Genomic DNA, 16,530 nt, shown 5'->3' with positions numbered 1-16,530 from the left:
TATAGGTGTAAATCTTGCAAGTCTTACTCCAATAATAATAATCAACAAATGTTTTAAATTGTGTTTGATCTTTAACCTTGTGATTTTAATCTTATGTTTCAATACAGTTAAAATGTTTGTTTGTGAACACAGAGAGGCAAAAACACATCCTTTTAAACATGATAATAAGAAGCTTGTTTGGATGATGTGTGTTTTCAAAATGTCAGAAAGTTTCATGATTAAGTAATTTAATATTAAAATCAGCTCATTTCAAAGTCTCTGTATCATAGAAATTAAGGAATTTAGTACAACATAAATGCATCAACAGCATTTCATGTATTGACTTAAAATGTCTCACAAGAGAGTTATAATTCTGAAATAATTTTTTTGATTTTCCACATTAACAGAAAGAAAAGATGAGTGTGGGACAGCATATATCAGTTTTTTCATTTTATCAGGTAAGCATGATATTAAGTTTAATATTCAGAAGAAATACAATGAAAAATGAAAAGATCTTAAATCAGACCCAGGAATACTATATTATGGAACAATCAATCAATCTTTATTTATATAGCGTCTGTTACAATCAAAATTGTTTCAAGGCGCTTTACAGAATACAGGGCCTAACCCCAGACAAGCAACAGTGGCAGGAAAAACTCCCCTTTAACAGGAAGAAACCTTGAGCAGGACCAGGCTCATGTTGGGGGACCTTCCTGCTGATGGCCGGCTGGGTAGAGAGAGAGGAGAAGGGGGGGAGGACAGGTAGAGGAGAGAATAGGTAGAGCCTAGAAATAACACAGAAATACATTATATTAAGTAAAATAAGCTGCCGGTACAGTCAAGTTGAGTGGGTCAGCGGGGTCAGAGGTCAGCAGGTCAGCATGGAGCTCTGAAGGCGGCGATACCTGTAGATGAATACAGAAGGGGGGGGGGGGGGTGCAGAAAAACTACACAAGAAATAACATCACTAGTCTACTTGGTGAGGAGGAGAGGAGACCGTTTCCCAGTGGGGTGACAGAGGCCTGTCAGGTGATCATGTTTCTGGACCCCGGCAGCCTCGGCCTATAGCAGCATAACTAAGATGTTAACCTAATGATTAGACGACCCTCTAAGTATGATCATTTGTCTGCCTATGATCGTAACTGGAACTACAGAATTAGTGATAATAAGCTTTTTCAAAGAGGTAGGTTTTAAGTCTAATCTTAAAAGTAGAGATGGAGTCAGCCTCCTGTACCTGGACAGGGAGCTGGTTCCACAGCAGGGGGGCCTGTAGCTAAATGCTCGGCCCCCACTCTACAACTAGAGGACTCTGGGGACCACAAGTAAACCAGCATTCTGAGAACGGAGAGCAGTCTATTGGGATGATAAAGTGTCGCTAGCTCCTCCGGGTAGGACGGAGCTAGACCTTTGAGGACCTTGTAGGTCAGAAGCAGAATTTTTAAAATTATTCTAAATTTAATGGGCAGCCAATGAAGAGACGCCAGTCCAGGAGTCATGTGATCTCTTTTGTCAATACCTATCAAAACTCTAGCTCCAGCATTTGGATCACCTGGAGGCTTCTTAAAGAGTTGTTTGGATACCCTGATAATAAAGAACTACAATAGTCCAGCCTGGAAGTAACAAATGCTGGACTAACTTTTCAGCATCATGTGCGTCAGTAGTTTCCTGATCTTTGTGATGTTCCTCAAGTGAAAAAAGGCACTTCTAGAGACTATTTAATTTAGGAGTTGGACAGATTTTGGTTACTCCAAGATTCCTTACAGAGAGACTAGATGTTAATGAGATACCATCTAGAGTGATCATGTGATCTAATCAATCTGTGAGAGGTTGAGGACCAAACACCATGACCTGAGTTTTTCCTGCGTTAAGGAGGAGGAAATTTGAAGTCATCCAGGACTTTATGTCTTTATGACAGGTCTTCACTAACTTCTCTGTCTCCTCTGGTTTCATGGATAAATATAGCTGAGTGTCATCAGAATAACAATGAAAATTTATCCCATGCTGCCGAATAATGTTTCCTAAGGGGCGCATGTATAAGGTGAAAAGAATTGGTCCAAGTACAGAACCTTGTGGAACTCCATGGCTAACCCTATTGTATGAAGAGGGAATGCCATGGACATGAGCAAAGTGGTATTTATTTGATAAATACGATCTAAACCCTCTAGGGCTGTCCTTTAATCCCAATCATATGTTCAATCTGTGACAGGATGCTGTGATCAACTGTATCAAAAGCAGCACTGAGGTCCAGCAGAACCAGCATAGTAACCAGTCCATGATCTGAAGCTATAACATCATTAGTAACTTTAATAAGTGCTGTTTCTGTGCTATGGTGAGCTCTAAAGCCTGATTGAAACATCTCAAACAGGCAGTTTCTCTGCAGGTGCTCCAGTACTGAGTCACCACAACCTTCTCAAGAATTTTAGAGATAAAAGGAAGGTTGGATATCAGCCTATAATTTGAAATGTCAGGATCCAGTGATGGTTTTTTAAGCAACGGCATAATCACTGCCACCTGTAGAACTGGGGTACATAACCTGTCACTAAAGAACAATTGATCTGGTCCAGGATAGAGCTGCCTATCATTGGTAAAACATCCTTCAACAGGTGTGTTGGGATGAGATCTAAAAGACACGTGGTGGACTTGGATTTCTGAATTAGTGAAGATGTCTCAGAAAAATATATAGGCGCGAAGGAGTTTCAGGGCTCGTTGGAGAACCTGTATGTTCCCACAGTCAGCACATCTGGTGATGGTCCAGTTGTTGGGATGGCCTGGTTAGCTTTTTCTCTGATAGCCGGAACTTTATCAGTGAAGAAGCTCATGAAGTCTTCACCACTAAGGGAAGGGATATATGGATCAAAAGCACTGTGACTCTTGGTTAATTTGGCCACAGTGCTGAAAAGAAACCTGGGGTTGTTCTTATTATCCTCAGTTAAAGAAGAAAAATAAGCTGTTCTAGCCTCACGGAGGGACTTTTTGTCAACTACCAGACAGTCTTTCAGGCTACATGATAGCTATTTATTTTGTAAGAAAACCACTTCCTTTCTAGTCTTCGCACTTTCTGCTTGAGAGTCCTAATGTGTGAATTATACCAGGGGGCACAACCTCCTCTTGATTTACTATTTACTTTTTCAGGGGGCAACAGAATCAAGCGTGATTCTCAGTGAGGTTGCTGCACCTTCAGCCAATAGAGTCAACCTCTGCCGGGCTAAGATTATAATGATCCCCTGGGGAACGGTGGTCTGGGATTAGCACAGGGATTGATTCCTTAAACGTAGCTGCAGCCATTATCTTGAAAGACACTCTGCCAATGTAAGACTCTGTTCTGAGCATAGAAGAATCCTTAATCATAAATGCAAAAAGGTGATCAAAGAATGATCTGACAGGGGTGGGTTCGTGAGGGTACACTGACATGTTCGACCTCAACACCATAAGTCAGAAACTACATACGGGTGTAGTTGATGCTATGAGCTGGTTGTTTTATCTGTTGGAGGAAACCAACTGACTCAGGAATGAAATTGAAGCCATTTCTAAAGCAATGTTGACAATGTTTACAACATCTACATGGATGTTAAAGTCTCAAATAATAATGAACTTTATCTGTTCAAAGGACCAAGTCAATAGGAAATCAGAGAACTCAGATAGGAACTCTGAACGTGGGCAGACAGGGGGGGCCGATATACAACTACATACAAAGTAGCTTTTCTGCCCATTACCTTAAATAAATTCTTCACCAACTTTGAATTAACACAGAAAAGTTGAATTAAAAAATTCAACAGGCAGGTCAGTGTCTTATGGTAGGTGGTTGCAAACTGTAAAAAAAAAAATCCTAACCCCCAAAAATTATATCGATAGATATATGAGTAAATATTTTAAATGAAAATTGTAAGTGCCTTAAATCAGAATTAAATTTCTTAAACGGGAACTTCAGATAATAGTGAATGACTGCAAAAAAACTCACATAAAATATGGAAAAAAGATATCTAAATATTATATTCCACCTTTTTTAGTTGTTCATTCCTTGGTGACGGTACAGTCAAATATAACAACGACAACATCAACAACAACCAGTCAAACATCAAGTTCAACATCAACAAGTCCATCTACAACTTCTGCTACTACATCGTCACCAACCACATCAGCCACAACCAGTCAAACATCGAGTTCAACAGCAACAAGTCCATCCACAACTTCTGCAACTACATCGTCACCAACCAATCAGCAACACACCAGTCAAACATCAAGTTCAACATCAACAAGTCCATCTACAACTTCTGCTACTACATCGTCACCAACCCACATCAACCACAACCAGTCAAACATCAAGTTCAAATCAACAAGTCCCTCCACAACTTCTGCCAACTACATTGTCACCAACCACATCAGCCACAACCAGTCAACATCAAGTCAACAGCAAACAAGTCCATCCACAACTTCTGCAACTACATCGTCACCAACACAATCAGCAACAACCAGTCAAACATCAAGTTTCAACCTCAACAAGTCCCTCCACAACTTCAGCAACTACATCGTCACCAACCACATCAGCAACATCCAGTCAAACATCAAGTTCAACAGCAACAAGTCCATCCACAACTTCTGAAACTACATCGTCACCAACCACATCAGCAACAACCAGTCAAACATCAAGTTCTACAACAAGTCCATCCACAACTTCTGCAACTACATCGTCACCAACCACCATCAGCAACATCCAGTCAAAACATCAAGTTCAACCTCAACCAAGGTCCTTCCACAACTTCTGCAACTACATCGTCACCAACCACATCAGCACAACCAGTCAAACATCAAGTTCAACAGCAACAAGTCCATCCACAACTTCTGCAACTACATCGTCACCAACCACATCAGCAACAACCAGTCAAACATCAAGTTCAACAGCAACAAGTCCATCCACAAGTTCTGCAACTACATCGTCACCAACAACATCAGCAACAACCAGTCAAACATCAAGTTCAACAACAAGTCCATCCACAAGTTCTGCAACTACATCGTCATCCAACATCAGCAACAACCAGTCAAACATCAAGTTCAAACAACAAGTCCATCCACCAAGTTCTGCAACTACATCGTCACAACCAAAACATCAGCACCAACCAGTCAAAACATCAAGTTCAACAACAAGTCCATCCACAAGTTCTGCCAACTACATCGTCACCAACAACCATCAGCCAACAACCAGTCAAAACATCTAGTTCAACAACAACAAGTCCATCCACAAGTCTGCAACTCTCGTCACCAACAACATCAGCAACAACCAGTCAAACATCAAGTTCAACAACAACAAGTCCCTCCACAACTTCTGCTACTACATTGTCACCACCACCACTCAGCAACACCAACCAGTGAAACATCAAGTTCAACAACAAGTCCATCCACAAGTTCTGCAACTACATCATCACCAACCAGTCAAACATCAAGTTCAACAAACAAGTTTATCCACAAACTTCTGCAACTACATCGTCACCAACAACATCAGCAACAACCCAGTCAAACATCAAGTTTCAACAACAAGTCCATCCACAATTCTGCAACTACATCGTCACCAACAACATCAGCAACAACCAGTCAAACATCAAGTTCAACAACAGTCCATCCACAAGTTCTGCAACTACATCGTCACCAACCACATCAGCAACAACCAGTCAAACATCAAGTTCAACAACAAGTCCATCCACAACTTCTGCAACTACATCATCACCAACCACATCAGCAACAACCAGTCAAACATCAAGTTCAACAACAAGTCCATCCACAACTTCTGCAACTACATCGTCACCAACATCAGCAACAACCAGTCAAACATCAAGTTCAACATCCACAAGTCCATCCACAACTTCTGCAACTACATCATCACCAACCACATCAGCAACAACCAGTCAAACATCAAGTTCAACAACAACAAATCCATCCACAACTTCAGCAACTACATCGTCACCAACCACATCAGCAACAACCAGTCAAACATCAAGTTCTACAACAAGTCCATCCACAACTTCTGCAACTACATCGTCACCAACCACATCAGCAACAACCAGTCAAAATCAGTTCAAAACACAAATCCACACAACTTGCAACTACATCGTCACCAACACATCAGCAACCAGTCAAACATCAAGTTCAACCTCAACAAGTCCATACAACTTCTGCAACTACATCGTCACCAACCACATCAGCAAACCAGTCAAACATCAAGTTCACATCAACAAGTCCATCCACAAACTTCTGCAACTACATCGTCCAACCACATCAACCACAACCAGTCAAACATCAAGTTCAACATCAACAAGTCCATCCACAACTTCTGCAACTACATCGTCACCAACCACATCAGCCACAACCAGTCAAACATCAAGTTCAACAGCAACAAGTCCATCCACAACTTCTGCAACTACATCGTCACCAACCACATCAGCAACAACCAGTCAAACATCAAGTTCAACATCAACAAGTCCACACAACTTCTGCAACTACATCGTCACCAACCACATCACAACACCAGTCAAACATCAAGTTCAACAGCAAACAAGTCCATCCACAATTCTGAAACTCCATCGTCACCAACCACCACACATCACAGCAACAACCAGTCAAACATCAAGTTCTACAACAAGTCCATCCACAACTTCTGCAACTACATCGTCACCAACCACATCAGCAACAACCAGTCAAAAAAACTAGTTCAACAGACACAAATCCATCCACAACTTCAGCAACTACATCGTCACCAACCACATCAGCAACATCCAGTCAAACATCAAGTTCAACCTCCACAAGTCCTTCCACAACTTCTGCAAATTTACATCGTCACCAACCACATCAGCCAACCAGTCAAACATCAAGTTCAACATCAACAAGTCCATCCACAAGTTCTGCAACTACACTCGTCACCAACAACATCAGCAACAACCAGTCAAACATCAAGTTCAACACAAGTCCATCCCACAAGTTCTGCAACTACATCGTCACCAACAACATCAGCAACAACAGTCAAACATCTAGTTCAACAACAACAAGTCCATCCACAACTTCTGCAACTACATCGTCACCAACAACATCAGCAACAACCAGTCAAACATCAAGTTCAACAACAACAAGTCCATCCACAACTTCTGCTACTACATTGTCACCACCCACATCAGCAACAACCAGTCAAACATCAAGTTCAACAACAAGTCCATCCACAAGTTCTGCAACTACATCATCACCACCACATCAGCAACAACCAGTGAAACATCAAGTTCAACAACAAGTCCATCCACAAGTTCTGCAACTACATCATCACCAACCAGTCAAACATCAAGTTCAACAACAAGTTTATCCACAACTTCTGCAACTACATCGTCACCAACAACATCAGCAACAACCAGTCAAACATCAAGTTCAACAACAAGTCCATCCACAAGTTCTGCAACTACATCGTCACCAACCACATCAGCAACAACCAGTCAAACATCAAGTTCAACAACAAGTCCATCCACAAGTTCTGCAACTACATCGTCACCAACAACATCAGCAACAACCAGTCAAACATCTAGTTCAACATCCACAAGTCCATCCACAACTTCTGCAACTACATCATCACCAACCACATCAGCAACAACCAGTCAAACATCAAGTTCAACAACAAGTCCATCCACAAGTTCTGCAACTACATCATCACCAACCACATCAGCAACAACCAGTCAACATCAAGTTCAACAACAAGTCCATCCACAAGTTCTGCAACTACATCGTCACCAACAACATCAGCAACAACCAGTCAAACATCTAGTTCAACATCCACAAGTCCATCCACAACTTCTGCAACTACATCATCACCAACCACATCAGCAACATCCAGTCAAACATCAAGTTCAACAACAACAAATCCATCCACAACTTCAGCAACTACATCGTCACCAACCACATCAGCCACAACCAGTCAAACATCAAGTACAACAGCAACAAGTCCCTCCACAACTTCTGCATCTACATCGTCACCAACCACATCAGCAACAACCAGTCAAAAATCTAGTTCAACAGACACAAATCCATCCACAACTTCAGCAACTACATCGTCACCAACCACATCAGCAACATCCAGTCAAACATCAAGTTCAACCTCAACAAGTCCTTCTACAACTTCTACAACTACATCGTCACCAACCACATCAGCCACAACCAGTCAAACGTCAAGTTCAACAGCAACAAGTCCATCCACAAGTTCTGCAACTACATCGTCACCAACAACATCAGCAACAACCAGTCAAACATCAAGTTCAACAACAAGTCCATCCACAAGTTCTGCAACTACATCGTCACCAAAAACATCAGCAACAACCAGTCAAACATCAAGTTCAACAACAAGTCCATCCACAAGTTCTGCAACTACATCGTCACCAACAACATCAGCAACAACCAGTCAAACATCAAGTTCAACAACAAGTCCATCCACAAGTTCTGCAACTACATCGTCACCAACCACATCAGCAACAACCAGTCAAACATCAAGTTCAACAAGTCCATCCACAACTTCTGCAACTACATCGTCACCAACCACATCAGTAACAACCAGTCAAACATCTAGTTCAACATCCACAAGTCCATCCACAACTTCTGCAACTACATCGTCACCAACCACATCAGCAAGTTCAGGTGTTGAGCCAATCTATATTGTTTCAGCAACTTTACCTCAAGAGACTTTTCGAGAAGAACTCACTAACCCAAACAGCACAACATATAAAGAACTTGAACGTCGAGTAATAGACACGGTATGTTGACCTTTGTATACAATTCTTTCCATTATTGACTTTTAAAATTTCGATTTAAGAAAAGTATACACAATTAAGTCCATTCAAATCAGTTGTTAAATTTAATAATATTAATTAGTTGGTAGTTGAATTTAATCAATTTGGATCCAAATTGAATCCAAGTCAGTCGAAGTCCAAGTTGTAATTCAGTCCTACACCAGTGCAAACCTTGGAGGTATTTAAGAAAATGTCATGTTTCAATATATTTTTGATGGTTCAAAAACATACATGTTATAGTGTTATACATTTTTAATAATTCATTTCCACAATCACTTTTTACAGTGTACACCTATCTACACAAAAAATATGGGAAAGAGATTTGTCCGCTGCTTTGTGAAACAATTCCGGTAAGTATTTTTCAGTCAATAACTGAATACAGGTCATCATGTATTTTTTGTGTTTCCTGTGTTAATTTGAACATTAGAAATCTACAGATCTCTCTCAATACCTCTGATTTCTGTCTTTTAATGTAGCCGTGCTGTGCGTCTACAAGTACGAGAAGATGCAACTGCAGCTGATATTGGGGTTGTGCTCCGCAACAATATCCCCATTTCTGACCTCCCAAATAATGACGAAGTTGCTGAAACTTTAGTAACTGCAGCAAATAGCAATGAGACCTTAGGTGTGGTTCTGTCTGCATCCTCGATTCAAACTATATGTAAGTAAACGCAACATGTTTTTTTTAACCAAAGAAAGACAAAGTTTTTGAGGTCAGTCAATAATCTATTAAAAATATTTTTTTACAGCTGGTCCAGTTCCTGCAACTGCAACAACCACAGTTGCAGCAACTACAATTTCTGTCATGACAACCACCACATCTGCAGCTGTTACAACAAGTAAACAACACAATAAATAACCAATTTTTTACTTTTTCCTCAACTGATAATACCTTCTCATTTTCAGCTTCAAGCGGAGTCAACCAGAACATCACTGCATTCTCTCTGGTACTGTTGTTATGGTTACTGTCAAACCACCAATAAAATCCTGATTATTGTCATTTATTGACAGCATCCAGCAACACTTTAATAGCAGTGCGCATAATAATAACATATATGTTTATGTTATATTGAAAACTGTTCTGCATTCTCCTGATTTATAAAGTTAACATTATAGACCCTCCTTTTTACTATGTTACAATACTATCACTGAGAAAAGAAATGAAGTGATATATGACAACAATCACAGTTCTTGAAATTATCCATTGATGAGAATTGTCTTTATCTTGTATTATGTGTTTTGCCATATGTTCCTGTCTTCTCTTGGAAGTTAGGCATGGTAGAACTCATGAGCAAATGTAACAAAGATTAGAGACATTCCTTTCACAGGATTGTTGTTGTTGTTCCATTGTAATCTCAGGAGTCAGTCAGGCAGGGGGTGTTAAACACCCATCATAAACGGGGCATCAGGGTGGGGTTGATGATCTTATTTGCATAAAGAATGGAACTTTTATCTGGCCACCTGGGAAGATAATGGAGAAGAAGGACTGTATCAACACCAAAGGAGACGGGAAGAAGAGGACGAGGTCATCCCAGCAGAGGAATTGGATTGGATTGTATGAACATTGAGAATTTGCATGTGTGTTTTCTATAAAAGACTGGGCCAAGGGATAGTTGCAGCACTTTTTGAAACGGGGAACACAAAACACGGTGGTGAGACAAAATGGAACCAAACGCGCATAGGTGTGCAGAGCGCACAGTAAAGGCAAACTAAACAACATAATTGGGATCGTAACACAACAATTACCATTGCTTCAAAACCAGCTGAAGCTCCAATGACTATTGACAAATAAGGAACCAACAATTTGGCTTTGGTTTGAATCAAAGTGACTTTGAACACACCTACCTTGAAAGCTTAGTACCTGTCACAATCACCATGACATCTTTGAACTTTAGTTGTTGTCAATGAGCTAATACAATGGGTATCTGAATTAGCTCTATGATCTTGGGGTCCAGGCCCCAAGTGGCACAAAGGTCCTTTGTCTCCTACTGTCCTTCCCCACCTTCCTGTGCTCCTTCGTTTAAATATTGCAGATTCCCATCCTGATTATTACTATTTGTCTATATTTGCATCCAGCCTGATCATTACCTTTTGTTCATTGTACGGTAACCCAAAATGACTCACACTGTCAGTCAGTTCACCAAGGTGCGGTCTACTTTGTAACAGGATCACACGCCACAGCAAACCTCTAACGCTGGGCCATTCAATTTGCGGCCCCTACGAAATTTTGTACTGGCCCTCATTTTGTACTGTAATTATGATGGAGAGTCCCATATATCTCTTATTCTTTTAAAACACGGTGGAAACACAGGTAGAATATACCTGTTCTTGCTGAACATATAATTTGGAGGACCTCAAATGACCAATCAGAAATCACTATTCGTGGCGTGGTCTGGTGCAGCGCTCTGACTTGTATCTTTCGAATATGACGACAAGCTAACAAGACAAAATGTCTCTCTACCTTAAAAAAATGAAAATTTGACTCAGAGAAAAGGCAGTTCAACAATGAATAGACAGAAAAATATGTGTTTATTGCTGTTGATGCAAAGCCCTTTTTGCAACGAGTGCCTTGCTGTGTGAAAAGCAGTACAATTTGAGAAGACATGTGAACACAACGCATGCTAACTTTAGCACTACGTTCCAACCAGGCTCTGTTGCTTGGAAAGAGAAGATATCAAGGCTTATATTTTCTTATGAACAACGACGTCAGAAATTGTTCTGGGCCTGTACGGATCTAAAGAGAGCAACAGCGGCATCGTTACGAGTGGCATGGATATTCGGAAAAAAGGAAAAAGCCATTTACAGACTCGGCTGGCATTGAGGAGGTGGTAACAGATGAGAAAACACAAAAAAAACATTATTAATTCCATCAAGCAAATTCCAATTTCTGACATTCCAATATGAGTAGAGCCGAGTCTCTTGCGTCAGACGGTTTCGAGATGCTTTTGGACAAGCTGAGGAAGGCTGAGGTGATGTCTTTGGCCGTGGATGAGTCCACAGATAACAGTGATGTTGCGCAGTTGTGCCTCTATGTGCGATTTTTGATGGAGAATGTTTTGCGAGGATCTGCTTGGACTAATTCCCCTGAAGGGAAAGACCACTGGTGAGATTTTATTCACAAAAATTGCTGCATTCTTTGAGGAGAACAACTTGAATTTTGGCGAGCGTCAACATGCTGGTGACGGATGGTGCACCCTCAATGATTGGCAGGGATCAGGGACTCGCCGCAAGGTTCGTAGCCATGACTCCGCAGATGAGATCATGACATTACCTCATCCACCAAAGCTTCCTTTGTGCCAAACTCAGTGATGAGTTAGAGAGGCCATGTGCTCTGTAATGGCCATTATAAACTGTATCCCAGGGGTGGGCAAATCCAGTCCTCGACGGCCGTATCCAAGCCAGACTTTCTGTCCTACATGTAAACACTTTCACCTGGGGTTTCATTTACCTTGGTGAAAGCATTTCCTGCCTGGTAGGATGTAAATCCCGGCTTGAACTCAACCCTCGAGGACTGGATTTGACCTCCTCTGACGGGCAAGTCCAATCCATGAAGGCTGGAGTCCAGCCATGTTTCGCATCCTACCAGGGAGAAACCACTTTCACCAAGGTAAATGGAACCACAGGTGAAAGTGTTTACCTGCAGGACAGAAAGTCTGGCTTGGATACGGCCCTCGAGGACTGGATTTGCCCACCCCTGCTGTATCCGTTGCACCTCCAGTTTACAGCACCAATTTTTTCCGCAAGCTGTTAACTGACATGTCTGCTGAATACAAAGATTTGCTCATTCACAATGACATTAGATGGCTTAGCAAAGGAAATGCACTGAAACGTTTTTGTGAACTAAGAGAGGAGATTGTGGTGTTTCTCTGAACTTCAAAACTGAAAAAAAAAGCTGGAAAATTTCTGTCTCTGATGGGAAATGATGAGTTTAATGCTACTGCTTGCTTTGTGAGTGACATTTTCCATCATTTGAACAAGCTCAAAATGGAGTTGCAGTGTAGAGATAAAACAGTTTCTGAACTTGTGAAGAAAGTTCATGCTTTTCAAAGAAAGCTCTGACTCTTCTCTACAGACCTTTGTCCTGGGAAGATGCTTCACTTCCCCACATTAAGGAAATCTGGCCCGCAAATTATCACCTGTTACATCGTTATTAGAAGCATACTATGCAGTTTTGTTTTGTATTTGTTGATGCACTTGGAATTTAAGTTGTTTGTCAGTTAAATTCCTGAAAATGTAAAAAAAAAATGATATGACTCACATAAACTGGGTGCAATTTGAAATACATTGTCTAAACAAAAGACAATTTACTGTGATATTATTAGATGCACTTTGCTTTTATTTATGTTGATGGAGATAGTGCAAGCTTAAGTATCTGTGATATGGCTGACTGGCACTGATTCTTATGGTGTTTTTATGGTGATTTATGTTCAGACTGGACTGAAGGTTATTACAGTCGTAGTCTAAGTGTGAATTTGAGTGCATAAGTTGTTCTGCATTTACAAAATAGAATATATTGATTATTTCAGTATACATTAGCAATTTCTTTATTTGTTACCGTGCTTATATTCTCTGGCCCTTTATTTTGCCTCAGATTCATGAATTGGCCCCAAGTCCAAATTAATTGAATAGCCCTCCTCGAACAAGTGATTTCCTCAATAAAAACGGCTGCAGTTATATCAACAATTACCAAAGAAATCTGTATGTGTGATGAATATAATACGGCTTGTAGCTTAATTTAGGCTTTAAATTTTGGGGTGGTTTGTTTCTGTTGATGGAGATATAACATTGAGTCCGAGTGGACCATGTTCCGTGCCTCCATTGTTGAGGCGGCTGACCGGTGCTGTGGCCGCAAGGTGGTTGGTGCCTCCTTAATCCCACCAACGCGCCTTCCAGTGAGTAAGCAGGGCCTGGGGACCTGGGGACAGGCTCTCGTATCTCCGGGGCTGAAGTTGCCGAGGTAGTCAAAAAGTCCTCGGTGGCAAGGCCCCGGCGGTGGATGAGATCCGTCCAGAGTTCCTTAAGGCTCTGGATGCTGTAGGGCTGTCGTGGTTGACTCGACTCTACAACATCACGTGCCGCTGGAGTGGCAGACCGGGGTGGTAGTCCCTCTTTTTAAGAAGGGGGACCGGAGGGTGTGTTCCAACTATAGGGGGATCACACTCCTCAGCCTCCATGGTAAGGTCTATTCAGGGGTAGTGGAGAGGAGGGTCCGCCGGATAGTCAACCTCGGATTCAGGAGGAGCAATGTGGTTTTCGTCCTGAGCGTGGAACGGTGGACCAGCTCTACACCATCAGCAGGGTCTTTGAAGGTGCATGGGAGTTTGCCCAACCAGTCCACATGTGTTTTGTGGACTTGGAGAAGGCATTCGACCGCGTCCCTCGGGGTGTCCTGTGGGGGGTCCTCTGAGAGTATGGGGTGCTGGGCCCCCTGATACAGGCCGTCCGATCCCTGTATGATCGGTGTCAGAGTTTGGTCCTGAGATGATGTGGTCCTGTTGGCGTCATCGGCCCGTGACCTCCAACGATCACTGGATCGGTTCGCCACTGCGTGTGAAGTGGCTGGGATGAGAATCAGCAGCTCCAACTCCGAGGCCATGGTTCTCAACTGGAAAAAGGTGGAGTGCCTTCTCCGGGTCAAGGAGGAGATCCTGCCCCAAGTGGAGAAGTTCAATTACCTTGGGGTCTTGTTCATGAGTGAGGGAAGAATGGAGCAGGAGATCGACAGGCGGATCGGTGCAGCGTCAGCAGTAATACGGACTCAGCACCAGTCCGTTGTGATGAAGAGAGACCTGAGCCAAAAGGCGAAGCTCTCAATTTACCGGTCAGTCTTCGTTCCTACCCTCACCTATGGTCATGAGCTTTGGGTAATGACTGAACAAGATTACGGGTACAAGCGGCCGAAATGAGCTGCTTCCGTAGGGTGGCTGGGCTCTCCCTTAGAGATAGGGTGAGAAGCTCTGCCATCCGGGAGGAGTTTGGAGTAGAGCCGCTGCTCCTCCGCGTTGAGAGGAGCCAGATGAGGTGGCTTGGGCATCTCGTTAGGATGCCCCCTGGACGCCACCCTGGTGAGGTGTTCAGGGCATGTCCCTCCGCTAGGAGGCCCCGGGGAAGACCCAGGACATGTCTGGGAACGCCTGGGGATCCCCCCGAACGAGCTGGAAGAAGTAGCTGGGGAAAGGAAAGTCTGGGCCTCTCTGCTTAGGCTGCTGCCCCCATAACCCGACCCCGGATAAGCGGTAGAGGATGTATAGATGGATGGATTTTAGATCAATCGAGCCATTTTAGATCAATCGATCTAGCCTTGCCGTTTTGCTGCGTTCTTGTTTGTCTATTTTTGTTTGTTAATTGTGTGTCTGCCTGCTCTTACACCCGTGAAGAGCTACTAAACATTAGGACTCTCACCCCCACGGACTTACTTCCAGTTTTTCTGGCTCCTGCAGCCGACCTGGTTCACTTTTTGGCCCAAAAGGTGAGACGGCGGAGGAGAGGAAGACGGGCCGGTGCCCTGGCGAGACTACGCAGGAGAGGCTCGCGCACGGCACTGCCTGGGATCTTTCTGTCCAACGCCAACTCAATTTGTAACAAAATGGACGAGCTGAAGTTGCTGATGCGGATCAAAGATTTCTCCACCTCGTGTGTTCTCTGCTTCACTGAAACCTGGTTCAGGAAAGAGACACCGGACAGCGCGCTCCTCCTCGAGCGATTCCAGCTGTTCCGTGCTGACCGCGACTTGGCGCTCTCTGGCAAGAGAGCAGGCGGTGGAGTCTGCTTCTACATCAACAGCGACTGGTGCACTGATGTGACTGTGATCTCTGTGAGCACTGTTCTCCTGCTTTGGAATACCTCTTCATCAACTGCAGACCCTTCTATTCTCCGCGTGAGTTCGCTTCATTCATTCTGGCCTCTGTTTACATCTCGCCAGATGCGGACGTGCGCGAGGCTCAGCGCACGCTCGCGGACTGTATTCAACAAGTGGAGCGGACCTATCCCGACGCTCTGGTTATCGTGCTTGGCGACTTTAATCAGAGCAACCTGAGTTACGAGCTCCCCAGGTACAAAACAGTTCATCAAATGCCCCACCAGAGCAGAGAACACGCTGGATCACTGCTACACCACAGTGAAGGACGCGTATCGGGCTATCCCCCGTGCTGCGCTAGGACTGTCTGATCACGTGATGGTCCACCTGATCCCCACATACAGACAGAAACTTAAACTAATAAAGCCATCCGTGAGCACCACAAAGAGATGGACCAGTGAGGCTGTGGAGGAGCTGCGCACGTGCTTGGATACAACTGACTGGGACATGTTTAAAGGGGCCACACATGATCTGGATGAGTACACGGACACTGTGACCTCATATATCCACTTTTGTGAGGAGCGCATTCTACCAACGCGCACTAGGGTGAGTTATTCCAATGACAAGCCCTGGTTCACACCGAGACTCAGACAGATCAGGAAAGAAAAGGAAGCAGCGCTGAAGAGTGGAGAGAGACTGCTACAGAGAGGCCAAATACCGGTTTAGCAAGGAACTGAGGAGAGCTAAATCTGTGTATTCGGAGAAACTTCAGCAGCAGTTTACTGCTAACGACTCTGCTTCTGTGTGGAGAGGCCTGAGGCAGATCACCGACTACAGGCCTCAGGCTTCAAAGGGTCAGGACGACAAAGCCCTTTGTCAGAGCCTGTCCCTCCATTATGCCCGCTTTGACACCTCGTCAGCCACGCCCAACACCTCCCCTCCCCCCAG

This window comes from Takifugu rubripes, unplaced genomic scaffold (genome assembly GCF_901000725.2).
Source record: "Takifugu rubripes unplaced genomic scaffold, fTakRub1.2, whole genome shotgun sequence".
NCBI classification, from domain to species: Eukaryota; Metazoa; Chordata; class Actinopteri; order Tetraodontiformes; family Tetraodontidae; genus Takifugu; species Takifugu rubripes.
Note: the sequence above shows the minus strand (reverse complement) of the source record.